Here is a 15,674-nt window from a genome sequence, read left to right on the forward strand (position 1 = left end):
CTGTTTACTAATGATCATGTCCTTACTGTGGATGGATGTGGTATTCTCTGTCTTCTGGTGGCATTTTATCAGAATAGAAACGGTTTTAATGACATTCATGTTTTATTTTAATGGAGTAGAACAACGCAAATCAAAACAAATGTTATCGGTCACATACACATGGTTAGCAGATTGTATCGGTCACATACACATGGTTAGCAGATTGTATCGGTCACATACACATGGTTAGCAGATTGTATCGGCCACATACACATGGTTAGCAGATTGTATCGGTCACATACACATGGTTAGCAGATTGTATCGGCCACATACACATGGTTAGCAGATTGTATCGGCCACATACACATGGTTAGCAGATTGTATCGGCCACATACACATGGTTAGCAGATTGTATCGGCCACATACACATGGTTAGCAGATTGTATCGGCCACATACACATGGTTAGCAGATTGTATCGGCCACATACACATGGTTAGCAGATTGTATCGGCCACATACACATGGTTAGCAGATTGTATCGGCCACATACACATGGTTAGCAGATGGTATCGGTCACATACACATGGTTAGCAGATTGTATCGGTCACATACACATGGTTAGCAGATGGTATCGGCCACATACACATGGTTAGCAGATTGTATCGGTCACATACACATGGTTAGCAGATGGTATCGGCCACATACACATGGTTAGCAGATTGTATCGGTCACATACACATGGTTAGCAGATGGTATCGGCCACATACACATGGTTAGGAGATTGTATCGGCCACATACACATGGTTAGCAGATTGTATCGGTCACATACACATGGTTAGCAGATGGTATCGGTCACATACACATGGTTAGCAGATTGTATCGGCCACATACACATGGTTAGCAGATTGTATCGGTCACATACACATGGTTAGCAGATGGTATCGGTCACATACACATGGTTAGCAGATGGTATCGGTCACATACACATGGTTAGCAGATGGTATCGGCCACATACACATGGTTAGCAGATTGTATCGGTCACATACACATAGTTAGCAGATTGTATCGGTCACATACACATGGTTAGCAGATGGTATCGGCCACATACACATGGTTAGCAGATTGTATCGGCCACATACACATGGTTAGCAGATTGTATCGGTCACATACACATGGTTAGCAGATGGTATCGGTCACATACACATGGTTAGCAGATGGTATCGGCCACATACACATGGTTAGCAGATTGTATCGGTCACATACACATGGTTAGCAGATGGTATCGGTCACATACACATGGTTAGCAGATTGTATCGGTCACATACACATGGTTAGCAGATGGTATCGGTCACATACACATGGTTAGCAGATTGTATCGGTCACATACACATGGTTAGCAGATGGTATCGGTCACATACACATGGTTAGCAGATTGTATCGGTCACATACACATGGTTAGCAGGTGGTATCGGTCACATACACATGGTTAGCAGATGGTATCGGTCACATACACATGGTTAGCAGATGGTATCGGTCACATACACATGGTTAGCAGATGGTATCGGTCACATACACATGGTTAGCAGATGGTATCGGCCACATACACATGGTTAGCAGATTGTATCGGCCACATACACATGGTTAGCAGATTGTATCGGCCACATACACATGGTTAGCAGATGGTATCGGTCACATACACATGGTTAGCAGATTGTATCGGTCACATACACATGGTTAGCAGATGGTATCGGTCACATACACATGGTTAGCAGATGGTATCGGTCACATACACATGGTTAGCAGATGGTATCGGCCACATACACATGGTTAGCAGATGGTATCGGTCACATATACATGGTTAGCAGATGGTATCGGTCACATACACATGGTTAGCAGATGGTATCGGCCACATACACATGGTTAGCAGATGGTATCGGTCACATACACATGGTTAGCAGATGGTATCGGTCACATACACATGGTTAGCAGATGGTATCGGTCACATACACATGGTTAGCAGATTGTATCGGCCACATACACATGGTTAGCAGATTGTATCGGTCACATACACATGGTTAGCAGATTGTATCGGCCACATACACATGGTTAGCAGATTGTATCGGCCACATACACATGGTTAGCAGATTGTATCGGCCACATACACATGGTTAGCAGATTGTATCGGCCACATACACATGGTTAGCAGATTGTATCGGCCACATACACATGGTTAGCAGATGGTATCGGTCACATACACATGGTTAGCAGATGGTATCGGTCACATACACATGGTTAGCAGATGGTATCGGCCACATACACATGGTTAGCAGATTGTATCGGTCACATACACATGGTTAGCAGATGGTATCGGCCACATACACATGGTTAGCAGATTGTATCGGTCACATACACATGGTTAGCAGATGGTATCGGCCACATACACATGGTTAGCAGATTGTATCGGCCACATACACATGGTTAGCAGATTGTATCGGTCACATACACATGGTTAGCAGATGGTATCGGTCACATACACATGGTTAGCAGATTGTATCGGCCACATACACATGGTTAGCAGATTGTATCGGTCACATACACATGGTTAGCAGATGGTATCGGTCACATACACATGGTTAGCAGATGGTATCGGTCACATACACATGGTTAGCAGATGGTATCGGCCACATACACATGGTTAGCAGATTGTATCGGTCACATACACATAGTTAGCAGATTGTATCGGTCACATACACATGGTTAGCAGATGGTATCGGCCACATACACATGGTTAGCAGATTGTATCGGCCACATACACATGGTTAGCAGATTGTATCGGTCACATACACATGGTTAGCAGATGGTATCGGTCACATACACATGGTTAGCAGATGGTATCGGCCACATACACATGGTTAGCAGATTGTATCGGTCACATACACATGGTTAGCAGATGGTATCGGTCACATACACATGGTTAGCAGATTGTATCGGTCACATACACATGGTTAGCAGATGGTATCGGTCACATACACATGGTTAGCAGATTGTATCGGTCACATACACATGGTTAGCAGATGGTATCGGTCACATACACATGGTTAGCAGATTGTATCGGTCACATACACATGGTTAGCAGATGGTATCGGTCACATACACATGGTTAGCAGATGGTATCGGTCACATACACATGGTTAGCAGATGGTATCGGTCACATACACATGGTTAGCAGATGGTATCGGTCACATACACATGGTTAGCAGATGGTATCGGCCACATACACATGGTTAGCAGATTGTATCGGCCACATACACATGGTTAGCAGATTGTATCGGCCACATACACATGGTTAGCAGATGGTATCGGTCACATACACATGGTTAGCAGATTGTATCGGTCACATACACATGGTTAGCAGATGGTATCGGTCACATACACATGGTTAGCAGATGGTATCGGTCACATACACATGGTTAGCAGATGGTATCGGCCACATACACATGGTTAGCAGATGGTATCGGTCACATACACATGGTTAGCAGATGGTATCGGTCACATACACATGGTTAGCAGATGGTATCGGCCACATACACATGGTTAGCAGATGGTATCGGTCACATACACATGGTTAGCAGATGGTATCGGTCACATACACATGGTTAGCAGATGGTATCGGTCACATACACATGGTTAGCAGATTGTATCGGCCACATACACATGGTTAGCAGATTGTATCGGCCACATACACATGGTTAGCAGATGGTATCGGTCACATACACATGGTTAGCAGATGGTATCGGTCACATACACATGGTTAGCAGATGGTATCGGTCACATACACATGGTTAGCAGATTGTATCGGCCACATACACATGGTTAGCAGATTGTATCGGCCACATACACATGGTTAGCAGATGGTATCGGTCACATACACATGGTTAGGAGATGGTATCGGTCACATACACATGGTTAGCAGATTGTATCGGCCACATACACATGGTTAGCAGATTGTATCGGCCACATACACATGGTTAGCAGATTGTATCGGTCACATACACATGGTTAGCAGATTGTATCGGCCACATACACATGGTTAGCAGATTGTATCGGCCACATACACATGGTTAGCAGATTGTATCGGTCACATACACATGGTTAGCAGATGGTATCGGTCACATACACATGGTTAGCAGATGGTATCGGCCACATACACATGGTTAGCAGATGGTATCGGCCACATACACATGGTTAGCAGATTGTATCGGTCACATACACATGGTTAGCAGATTGTATTGGCCACATACACATGGTTAGCAGATGGTATCGGTCACATACACATGGTTAGCAGATGGTATCGGCCACATACACATAGTTAGCAGATGGTATCGGTCACATACACATGGTTAGCAGATGGTATCGGCCACATACACATGGTTAGCAGATTGTATCGGCCACATACACATGGTTAGCAGATGGTATCGGTCACATACACATGGTTAGCAGATTGTATCGGTCACATACACATGGTTAGCAGATGGTATCGGCCACATACACATAGTTAGCAGATGGTATCGGTCACATACACATGGTTAGCAGATGGTATCGGCCACATACACATGGTTAGCAGATGGTATCGGTCACATACACATGGTTAGCAGATGGTATCGGTCACATACACATAGTTAGCAGATGGTATAGCGAGTGTAGTGACATGCTTGTGCATCTAGATCCGACAGTGCAGCAGTATCTAACATCAACAATTCCACAACAAAACCTAATACACACAATCTAGTAAAGGAATGGGATAAGAATATATAATATAAAATATATGGATGAGCAGTGACTGAGAGGCTAAGATGCAATAGATGGTATAGAATAGACAGTGTAGTACACAGTATACAGTATATACATATGAGACGAGCAATGCGAGATATGTAAACTTTATTAAAGTGACTAGTGTTCCATTTATTAAAGTGACTAGTGTTCCATTTATTAAAGTGACAAATGATATCAAGTCTGTAAGTAGGCAGCTGCCTCTCTGTGCTTGCGATGGCTGTTTAACAATCTGATGGCCTTGAGATTGAAGCTGTTTTTGCCACTTCTTCACCACACTGTCTGTGTGGGTGGACCATTTCAGTTTGTCGGTGATATGTACACCTAGGAACTTAAAACTTTCCACTTTCTCCACTGCTGTCCCATCGATGTGGATAGGTGTGTACTCCCTTTGCTGTTTACTGAAGTCCACGATCATCTCTTTTGTTTGCTGACATTGAGTGAGAGGTTATTTTACACATTCTGAGAGCCCTCACCTCCTCCCTGTAGGCTGTCTCGTCATTGTTGGTAATCAAGCCTACCACTGTTGTGTCGTCTGCAATCTTGATGATTGAGTTGGAGGCATGCATGGCCACGCAGTTGTTGGTGAACAGGGAGTACAGGAGGGGGCTGAGAACGCACCCTTGTGGGGCCCCAGTGTTGAGGGTCAGCGGAGTGGAGATGTTGTTTCCTACCTTCACCACCTGGGGGTGGCCTTTCAGGAGGTCCAGGACCCTTTTGCACAGGGCGGGGTCGAGACCCAGAGTCTCAAGCTTAATGATGAGTTTGGAGGGTACTATGGTGTTGAATACTGAGCTGTAGTCAATGAACAGCATTCTTACATAGGTATTCCTCTTGTCCAGATGGAATAGGGCAGTGTGCAGTGTGATGGCGATTGCATCGTCTGTGGACCTATTGGGGCGGTAAGCAAATTGGAGTGGGTCTAGGGTGACAGGTTTGGTGGAGGTGATATGATCCTTGACTAGCACTTCATAATGACAGAAGTGAGTGCTACGGGGCGATAGTCATTTAGTTCAGTTACCTTTGCTTTCTTGGAACAGCAACAATGGTGGCCATCTTGAAGCATGTGGGGACAGCAGACTGGGATAGGGATTGATTGAATATGTCCGTTAACACACCAGCCCGCTGGTCTGCCCATGCTCTGAGGATGCAGCTAGGGATGCTGTCTGGGCAGGCAGCCTTGCGAGGGTTAACATGTTTAAATGTTTGACTCAAGAAGGTGTTTAGTTTGTCTGGAATCAAGACGTCAATGTCCACAACATGGCTGGTTTTCTGTTTGTAATCTGTGATTGTCTGTAGACCCTGCCACATACATTCTCGTGTTTGAGCTGTTGAATTGCGACTCCACTTTGTCTCTATACTGACGTTTTGACTGTTTGAGTGCCATACGTAGGGAATAACTACACTGTTTGTGTTCGACCATATTCCCAGTGAAACGTGCTTTCAGTTTAGCACGAATGCTGTCATCAATCCACGGTTTCTGGTTAGGGAAGGTTTTAATAGTCACAGTAGGTACAACATCTCCTGTACACTTCCTTATAAACTTGCTCACTGAGTCAGCGTATATGTCAATGTTATTCTCTGAAGCTAACCGGAACATATCCCAGTCCACGTGATCAAAACAATCTTAAAGCGTCGAACCCGATTGGTCAGACCAGCGTTGGATAGACCTAAGCACGGGCGCTTCCTGTTTTAGTTTCTGCCTATAGGAAGGGAGCAACAAGATGGAGTCATGGTCAGATTTGCCAAAAGGAGGGCGGGGGAGGGCCTTGTATGCATCGCAGAATTTAGAGTAGCAAGGGTCGAGCGTGTTACTCGACCATGCATTCGATACTGCATTCGATATGCTGATAGAATTTAGGTAGCCTCGTTTTCAAATTTGCTTTGTTAAAATCCCTACTACAATAAATGCAGCCTCAGTATATATGGTTTCCAGTTTGCATAAAGTCCAGTGAAGTTCCTTGATGGCCGTCTTTGTATCGGCTTGAGGGGGATGTACACAGCTGTGACAATAACCAAGGAGAGTTCTCTTGGGAGATAATACGGTCGGCATTTGATTGTGAGGAATTCTAGGTCAGGTGAACAAAAGGACTTTGAGTTCCTGTATGTTGTTACGATTACACCACCATGAGTCGTTAATCATGAAACATACACCCCCGCCCTTCTTCTTCCTGGAGAGATGTTTATTCCTGTCGGCACGATGCACTGAAAATCCCATTGGCTGTACCGACTCCGATAGCATATCCCAAGCTAGCCATGTTTCCGTGAAACAGTATGTTACAATCTGCAAGTTCCCCTCTGCGTAGTTGAGTTTGTCATGTTTATAATGCAGTGGTCAGGTCAGCTTTTAGATTTGTGCCTGATTGAGATAATACCAGATCTCGTGCTTCTGATGACCTGACGTAAGAGCGAGAGAGAGAGAGTGACACATTATCTCAAACACACACAACTCCAGTCTGTCCCTAGCCCCTCCTACACCTGATTACACCTGATTACACCTGCAGCATCCTGGGAACCGGTTGTACAATGACAGACAGGGCGGGAGGGCAGAGCCTTGAGGTTAAACAACACAAACACAGCAATGCAGCAACCACCACTAGATGAGGAAACCTGCAGCGTAGGACAGGACCAAACTAACTAACTTCCTGTGATCTGCTTTTCTGGTCAAACTGGGACATGGAGAGGCAGTGTAGTACAGAGATGCAGCAGGGGGAATACAGCCACATTGGAGAAGAGATTACTCAGGAACTGTCCAGATAGTTTTGTTGAGTATTGTTTACTTTTAATAACTGCAAACACCCACACACCCTGTCAGATATATCCTGAAATACATTGCTTCCTGCTGAGGAAAAGTAACTTTGTGTAGATACTGTATGTAGAACAGCAACTGTACATAATGATGTACATGTATTTAGGTAGGTTATGTCCTACTGTAGGTTACATCTTACTGTAGGTGATATCCTACTGTAGGTTCTATCCTACTGTAGGTTAAGTCTTACTGTAGGTTACGTCCTACTATAGGTTTTAAATCTTGCTGTAGGTTATATCCTACTGTATGTTAACTTACTGTAGATTTTGTCCTATTGTGTGAGAATATTTCATGCCAAAATAATTTGCTGTGTTTATGACTGAGAGCAGTGCAGTTGTGGTCAGGAGTGGAGTTGTACAGTTAGGCCTGTGTATAGTTTAGGCCCGATGATAAGTGATCTGTTTGTCATGTGTATCTGGTGTAGAATCAGTTGAAGATATTAATGTTGGTTAGTTTTTTCTCAGAGTGTAGCAGGGCTTTATATAGAACTTTTATTTTTCTGAAGTAGTTCTTGTCAGGACTGACGTGTGTGTGTGTGTTATAGCACCGCTTGGTTATATGGTGAAGGGATGTCAATGACACAGTAACTCTGCTCAGCCACAGTATTTGCTGTCACTGCATGTATTACTGTATTTCTGCATGTTTTGCTGCATGTATTAACTATTTTGCTGCATGTATTGCTGCATGTATTAACTGTATTGCTGCATGTGTTACTGTATTGCTGCATGTGTTACTGTATTGCTGCATGTATTGCTGCATGTATTACTGTGTTGCTGCATGTATTGCTGCATGTATTAACTGTTCTGCTGCATGTATTACTGTATTGCTGCATGTATTGCTGCATGTATTACTGTATTTCTGCATGTATTGCTGCATGTATTTCTTTATTGTTGACTGTATTGCTGCATGTACTACTGTATTTCTGCATGTATTGCTGCATGTATTAACTGTATTGCTGCATGTATTGCTGCATGTATTAACTGTTTTGCTGCATGTATTGCTGCATGTATTAACTGCATTGCTGCATGTATTACTGTATTTCTGCATGTATTGCTGCATGTATTAACTTTTTTGTTGACTGTATTGCTGCATGTATTACTGTATTTCTGCATGTATTGCTGCATGTATTACTGTATTGCTGCATGTATTGCTGCATGTATTAACTGTATTGCTGCATGTATTGCTGCATGTATTGCTGCATGTAGTAACTGTTTTGCTGCATGTATTGCTGCATGTATTAACTGCATTGCTGCATGTATTACTGTATTTCTGCATGTATTGCTGCATGTATTAACTGTATTGCTGCATGTATTGCTGCATGTATTAACTGCATTGCTGCATGTATTACTGTATTTCTGCATGTATTGCTGCATGTATTAACTTTATTGTTGCATGTATTAACTGCATTGCTGCATGTATTAACTGTATTGCTGCATGTATTGCTGCATGTATTAACTGCATTGCTGCATGTATTACTGTATTTCTGCATGTATTGCTGCATGTATTAACTTTATTGTTGCATGTCTTACTGTATTGTTGCATGTCTTACTGTATTGCTGCATGTGTTACTGTATTGTTGCATATATTACTGTATTGCTGCATGTATTGCTGCATCTCAAATCAAGTCAAATCACATTTTATTTGTCACATACACATGGTTAGCAGATGTTAATGCGAGTGTAGCGAAATGCTTGTGCTTCTAGTTCCGACAATGCAGTAATAACCAACAAGTAATCTAGCTAACAATTCCAAAACTACTACCTTACCCTCTGGAGAGCCTTACGGTTGTGGGCGGAGCAGTTGCCGTACCAGGCGGTGATACAGCCCGACAGGATGCTCTCAATTGTGCATCTGTAGAAGTTTGTGAGTGCTTTTGGTGACAAGCCAAATTTCTTCAGCCTCCTGAGGTTGAAGAGGCATCTGATACCTTATTGCTGCATGTGTTACTGTATTTCTGCATGTGTTACTGTATTGCTGCATGTGATACTGTATTGCTGCATGTGTTACTGTATTGCTGCATGTGTTACTGTATTGCTGCATGTGATACTGTATTGCTGCATGTATTACTGTATTGCTGCATGTATTACTGTATTGCTGCATGTATTACTGTATTGCTGCATGTGATACTGTATTGCTGCATGTGTTACTGTATTGCTGCATGTGTTACTGTATTGCTGCATGTGATACTGTATTGCTGCATGTATTACTGTATTGCTGCATGTATTACTGTATTGCTGCATGTATTACTGTATTGCTGCATGTGATACTGTATTGCTGCATGTGATACTCTATTGCTGCATGTGTTATTATATTGCAGCATGTATTACTGTATTGCTGCATGTGATACTGTATTGCTGCATGTGATACTGTATTGCTGCATGTGTTACTGTATTGCTGCATGTGTTACTGTATTGCTGCATGTGATACTGTATTGCTGCATGTATTACTGTATTGCTGCATGTATTACTGTATTGCAGCATGTGTTATTATATTGCAGCATGTGTTATTATATTGCTGAATGTGATACTCTATTGCTGCATGTGTTATTATATTGCTGAATGTGATACTCTATTGCTGCATGTGTTATTATATTGCTGAATGTGATACTCTATTGCTGCATGTGTTATTATATTGCTGAATGTGATACTCTATTGCTGCATGTGTTATTATATTGCTGCATGTGATACTCTATTGCTGCATGTGTTATTATATTGCTGAATGTGATACTCTATTGCTGCATGTGTTATTATATTGCTGAATGTGATACTCTATTGCTGCATGTGTTATTATATTGCTGAATGTGATACTCTATTGCTGCATGTGTTATTATATTGCTGAATGTGATACTCTATTGCTGCATGTGTTATTATATTGCTGAATGTGATACTCTATTGCTGCATGTGTTATTATATTGCTGAATGTGATACTCTATTGCTGCATGTGTTATTATATTGCTGAATGTGATACTCTATTGCTGCATGTGTTATTATATTGCAGCATGTGTTACTGTATTGCTGCATGTGATACTGTATTGCTGCATGTGATACTGTATTGCTGCATGTGTTACTGTATTGCTGCATGTGTTACTGTATTGCTGCATGTGATACTGTATTGCTGCATGTGATACTGTATTGCTGCATGTATTACTGTATTGCTGCATGTATTGCTGTATTGCTGCATGTATTACTGTATTGCTGCATGTGATACTCTATTGCTGCATGTGTTATTATATTGCTGAATGTGATACTCTATTGCTGCATGTGTTATTATATTGCTGAATGTGATACTCTATTGCTGCATGTGTTATTATATTGCTGAATGTGATACTCTATTGCTGCATGTGTTATTATATTGCTGAATGTGATACTCTATTGCTGCATGTGTTATTATATTGCTGAATGTGATACTCTATTGCTGCATGTGTTATTATATTGCAGCATGTGTTACTGTATTGCTGCATGTGATACTGTATTGCTGCATGTGATACTGTATTGCTGCATGTGTTACTGTATTGCTGCATGTGTTACTGTATTGCTGCATGTGATACTGTATTGCTGCATGTATTGCTGTATTGCTGCATGTATTACTGTATTGCTGCATGTGATACTCTATTGCTGCATGTGTTATTATATTGCTGAATGTGATACTCTATTGCTGCATGTGTTATTATATTGCTGAATGTGATACTCTATTGCTGCATGTGTTATTATATTGCTGAATGTGATACTCTATTGCTGCATGTGTTATTATATTGCTGAATGTGATACTCTATTGCTGCATGTGTTACTGTATTGCTGCATGTGTTACTGTATTGCAGCATGTGATACTGTATTGCTGCATGTGATACTGTATTGCTGCATGTGATACTGTATTGCTGCATGTGTTACTGTATTGCTGCATGTGTTACTGTATTGCTGCATGTGATACTGTATTGCTGCATGTATTACTGTATTGCTGCATGTATTACTGTATTGCTGCATGTGATACTCTATTGCTGCATGTGTTATTATATTGCTGAATGTGATACTCTATTGCTGCATGTGTTATTATATTGCTGAATGTGATACTCTATTGCTGCATGTGTTATTATATTGCTGAATGTGATACTCTATTGCTGCATGTGTTATTATATTGCTGAATGTGATACTCTATTGCTGCATGTGTTATTATATTGCTGAATGTGATACTCTATTGCTGCATGTGTTATTATATTGCTGAATGTGATACTCTATTGCTGCATGTGTTATTATATTGCTGAATGTGATACTCTATTGCTGCATGTGTTATTATATTGCTGAATGTGATACTCTATTGCTGCATGTGTTATTATATTGCTGAATGTGATACTCTATTGCTGCATGTGATACTGTATTGCTGCATGTGTTATTATATTGCAGCATGTATTTCTGTATTGCTGCATGTGTTATTATATTGCAGCATGCATTTCTGTATTGCTGCATGTATTATTAACTGCATGTATTAAATTGAAATGGGTATATGGAATCAGGGCCAGTGTCCTCTCACTGCAGGGACATGTTGAGTGTACGGCACTAGAAATTAATGGAGTGTGCGCACACACACGGCGGTAGATGGTGGCAGGTTTGCCTTGCGGTTAGAGAGTTGAGCCAGCAACCGGAGGGTCGCCAGTTCTGGTATCAAATCCTAGATGCCATTGCCTGCCGTTGTGCCCTTGAGCAAGGCACTTACCCCCACAACAACAGTTCCCCAGACGCAGCCTCCTGCACCTTTCCAAAACCTGTATATGTACAGTACCAGTCAAAAGTTTGGACACACCTACTCATTCAAGGGTTTTTCTTTATTTTTACTATTTTCTACATTGTAGACATCAAAACTATTAAATAACAGATATGGAATCATGTAGTGTTAAACAAATCCAAATATATTTTATATTCTTCAAAGTAGCCACCCTTTGCCTTGATGACAGCTTTGCACACTTTTGGCATTATGTCAACCCGCTTCAACCAACAGTCTTGAAGGAGTTCCCACATATGCTGAGCACCTGTTGGCTGCTTTTCCTTCACTCTACAGTCCAACTCATCCCAAACCATCTCAATTGGGTTGAGATCGGGTGATTGTGGAGGCCAGGTCATCTAATGCTGCACTCCATCCCTCTCCTTCCATGTAAAATAGCCCTTACACAGCCTGGAGGTGTGTTGGGTCATTGTCCTGTGGAAAAACAAATGATAGTCCCACTAAGCACAAACCAGATGGGATGGTGTATCGCTGCAGAATGTTGTGGTAGCCATGCTGGTTAAGTGTGCCTTGAATTCGAAATAAAACTTTTTTTTAACCTTTATTTAACCAGGTAGGCTAGTTGAGAACAAGTTCTCATTTGCAACTGTGACCTGGCCAAGATAAAGCATAGCAATTCAACGCATACAACAACACAGAGTTACACATGGAATTAACAAAACATAGTCAATAATACAGTAGAAAAAAAATACAACAAAAAGTCTATATACAGTGAGTGCAAATGAGGTAAGATAAGGGAGTTAAGGCAATAAATAGGCCATGGTGGCAAAGTAATTACAATATAGCAATTAAACACTGGAATGGTAGCTGTGCAGAAGATTAATGTGCAAGTAGAGATACTGGGGGGCAAAGGAGCAAGATAAATAAATAAATACTGTATGGGGATGAGGTAGGTAGATAGATGGGATGTTTACAGATGGGCTATGTACAGGTGCAGTGATCTGTGAGCTGCTCCGACAGCTGGTGCTTAAAGCTAGTGAGGGAGATATGAGTCTCCAGCTTCAGTGATTTTTGCCGTTCGTTCCAGTCATTGGCAGCAGAGAACTGGAAGGAAAGACGACCAAAGGAGGAATTGGCTTTGGGGGTGACCAGTGAGATATACCTGCTGGAGCGCGTGCTACGAGTGGGTGCTGAGATAAGTGAGCTGAGATAAGGCGGGGCTTAACCAAGCAGAGACTTGTAGATAGACTTGTAGATAACCTGTAGCCAGTGGGTTTGGCGACGAGTATGAAGCGAGGGCCAACCAACAAGTGCATACAGGTCGCAATGGTGGGTAGTGTATGGGGCTTTGGTGACAAAACGGATGGCACTGTGATAGACTGCATCCAGTTTGTTGAGTAGAGTGTTGGAGGCTATTTTATAGATGACATCACCGAAGTCGAGGATCGGTAGGATAGTCAGTTTTCTGAGGGTATGTTTGGCAGCATGAGTGAAGGATGCTTTGTTGCGATATAGGATTCTAGATTTAATTTTGGATTGGAGATGCTTAATGTGAGTCTGGAAGGAGAGTTTACAGTTTAACCAGACACCTAGAATACGTGGACAACTACGAATACCTAAGTCAGAGCCGTCCAGAGTAGTGATGCTGGACGGGCGAGCAGGTGCGGGCAGTGATCGGTTGAATAGCATGCATTTAGTTTTCCCTGCGTTTAAGAGCAGTTGGAGTCCAAAGAGAGTTGTATGGCATTGAAGCTCGCCTGGAGGTTAGTTAACACAGTGTCCAAAGAGGGGCCAGAAGTATACAGAATGGATTTTGTCTGCGTAGAGGTGTACCAGAGAATCATCAGCAGCAAGAGCAACATCAATGATGTATACAGAGAGGAGAGTCGGCCCGAGAATTGAACCTCTTGGCACCCCCATAGAGACTGCCAGAGGTCCGGATAACAGGCCCTCCGATTTGACACACTGAAATCTATCAGAGAACTGGTTGGTAAACCAGGCGAGGCAATCATTTGAGAAACCAAGGCTGTCGAGTCTGCCAATAAGAATGTGGTGATTGACAGAGTCGAAAGCCTTGGCCAGGTCGATGAATACGGCTGCACAGTCATATCTCTTATCGATGGCGGTTATGATATCATTTAGGACCTTGAGTGTGGCTGAGGTGCACCCATGACCAGCTCTAAAACCAGATTGCATAGTGGAGAAGGTACGGTGGGATTCGAAATGGTCGGTAGTCTGTTTTTTTACCTCGGCTTTCGAAGACCTTAGAAAGACAGGGTTGGATAGATATAGGTCTGTAGCAGTTTGGGTCTAGAGTGTCAAACCCCTTTGAAGAGTTGGATGACCGCAGCAGCTTTCCAATCTTTGGGAATCTCAGACGATACGAAAGAGAGGTTGAACAGGCTAGTAATAGGGGTAGCAACAATTTCGGCAGATAATTTTAGAACGAGAGGGTCCAGATTGTCTAGCCCGGCTGATTTGTTGGGGTCCAGATTTTGCCGCTCTTTCAGAACATCAGCTGACTGGATTTGGGAGAAGGAGAAATGGTGGGGGCATTGGCTGTTTGCTGTGGAGGGTGCCGGGCAGTTGACCGGGGTAGGGGTAGCCCGGTGGAAATCATGGCCAGCCGTAGAGAAATGCTTATTGAAATTCTCAATTATCGTGGATGTATTGGTGGTGACAGTGTTTCCTAGCCTCAGAGCAGTGGGCAGCTGGGAGGAGGTGCTCTTTTTCTCCATGGACTTTAGTGTCCCAGAACTTTTTTGAGTTAGTACTACAGGATGCAAATTTCTGTTTGAAAAAGCTGGCCTTAGCTTTCCTAACTGCCTGTGTATATTTGTTCCTAACTTCCCTGAAAGTTGCATATCACGGCGGCTATTCGATGCTAATGCAGAACGCCACAGGATGTTTTTGTGCTGGTCAAAGGCAGACAGGTCTGGAGTGAACCAAGGACTATATCTATTCCTAGTTCTACATTTTTTGAATGGGGCATGCTTATTTAAGATGGTGAGGAAGGCCATTTTAAAGAATAACCAGGCATCATCTAATGACGGAATGAGGTCAATGTCATTCCAGGATACCCCGGCCAGGTCAATTAGAAAGGCTTGCTCGCAAGCGGAAACAGTGAGAGACTTGTTTCTGGAAAGGTGAATTTTTAGAAGTAGAAGCTCGAATTGTTTGGTTACAGACTTGGATAGTAATACAGAACTCTGCAGGCAATCTTTGCAGTAGATTACAACACTGCCCCCTTTGGCAGTTCTATCTTGGCGGAAAATGTTATAGTTAGCGATGGAGATTTCAAGGTTTTTGGTGGTTTTCCTAAGCCAGGATTCAGACACGAATA

General features: G+C 42.5%; 1 protein-coding gene across 4 annotated transcripts in view; it reads left to right on the forward strand.

Annotated features, from left to right (window-relative positions):
- LOC139374228 (FYVE, RhoGEF and PH domain-containing protein 4-like) overlaps positions 1–15,674 on the forward strand; it is a 101,282-nt gene that overhangs the window by 40,845 nt on the left and 44,763 nt on the right. The gene's annotated exons all lie outside the window — the stretch shown is intronic.

Source organism: Oncorhynchus clarkii, chromosome 2 (genome assembly GCF_045791955.1).
Source record: "Oncorhynchus clarkii lewisi isolate Uvic-CL-2024 chromosome 2, UVic_Ocla_1.0, whole genome shotgun sequence".
Classification (NCBI taxonomy): Eukaryota; Metazoa; Chordata; class Actinopteri; order Salmoniformes; family Salmonidae; genus Oncorhynchus; species Oncorhynchus clarkii.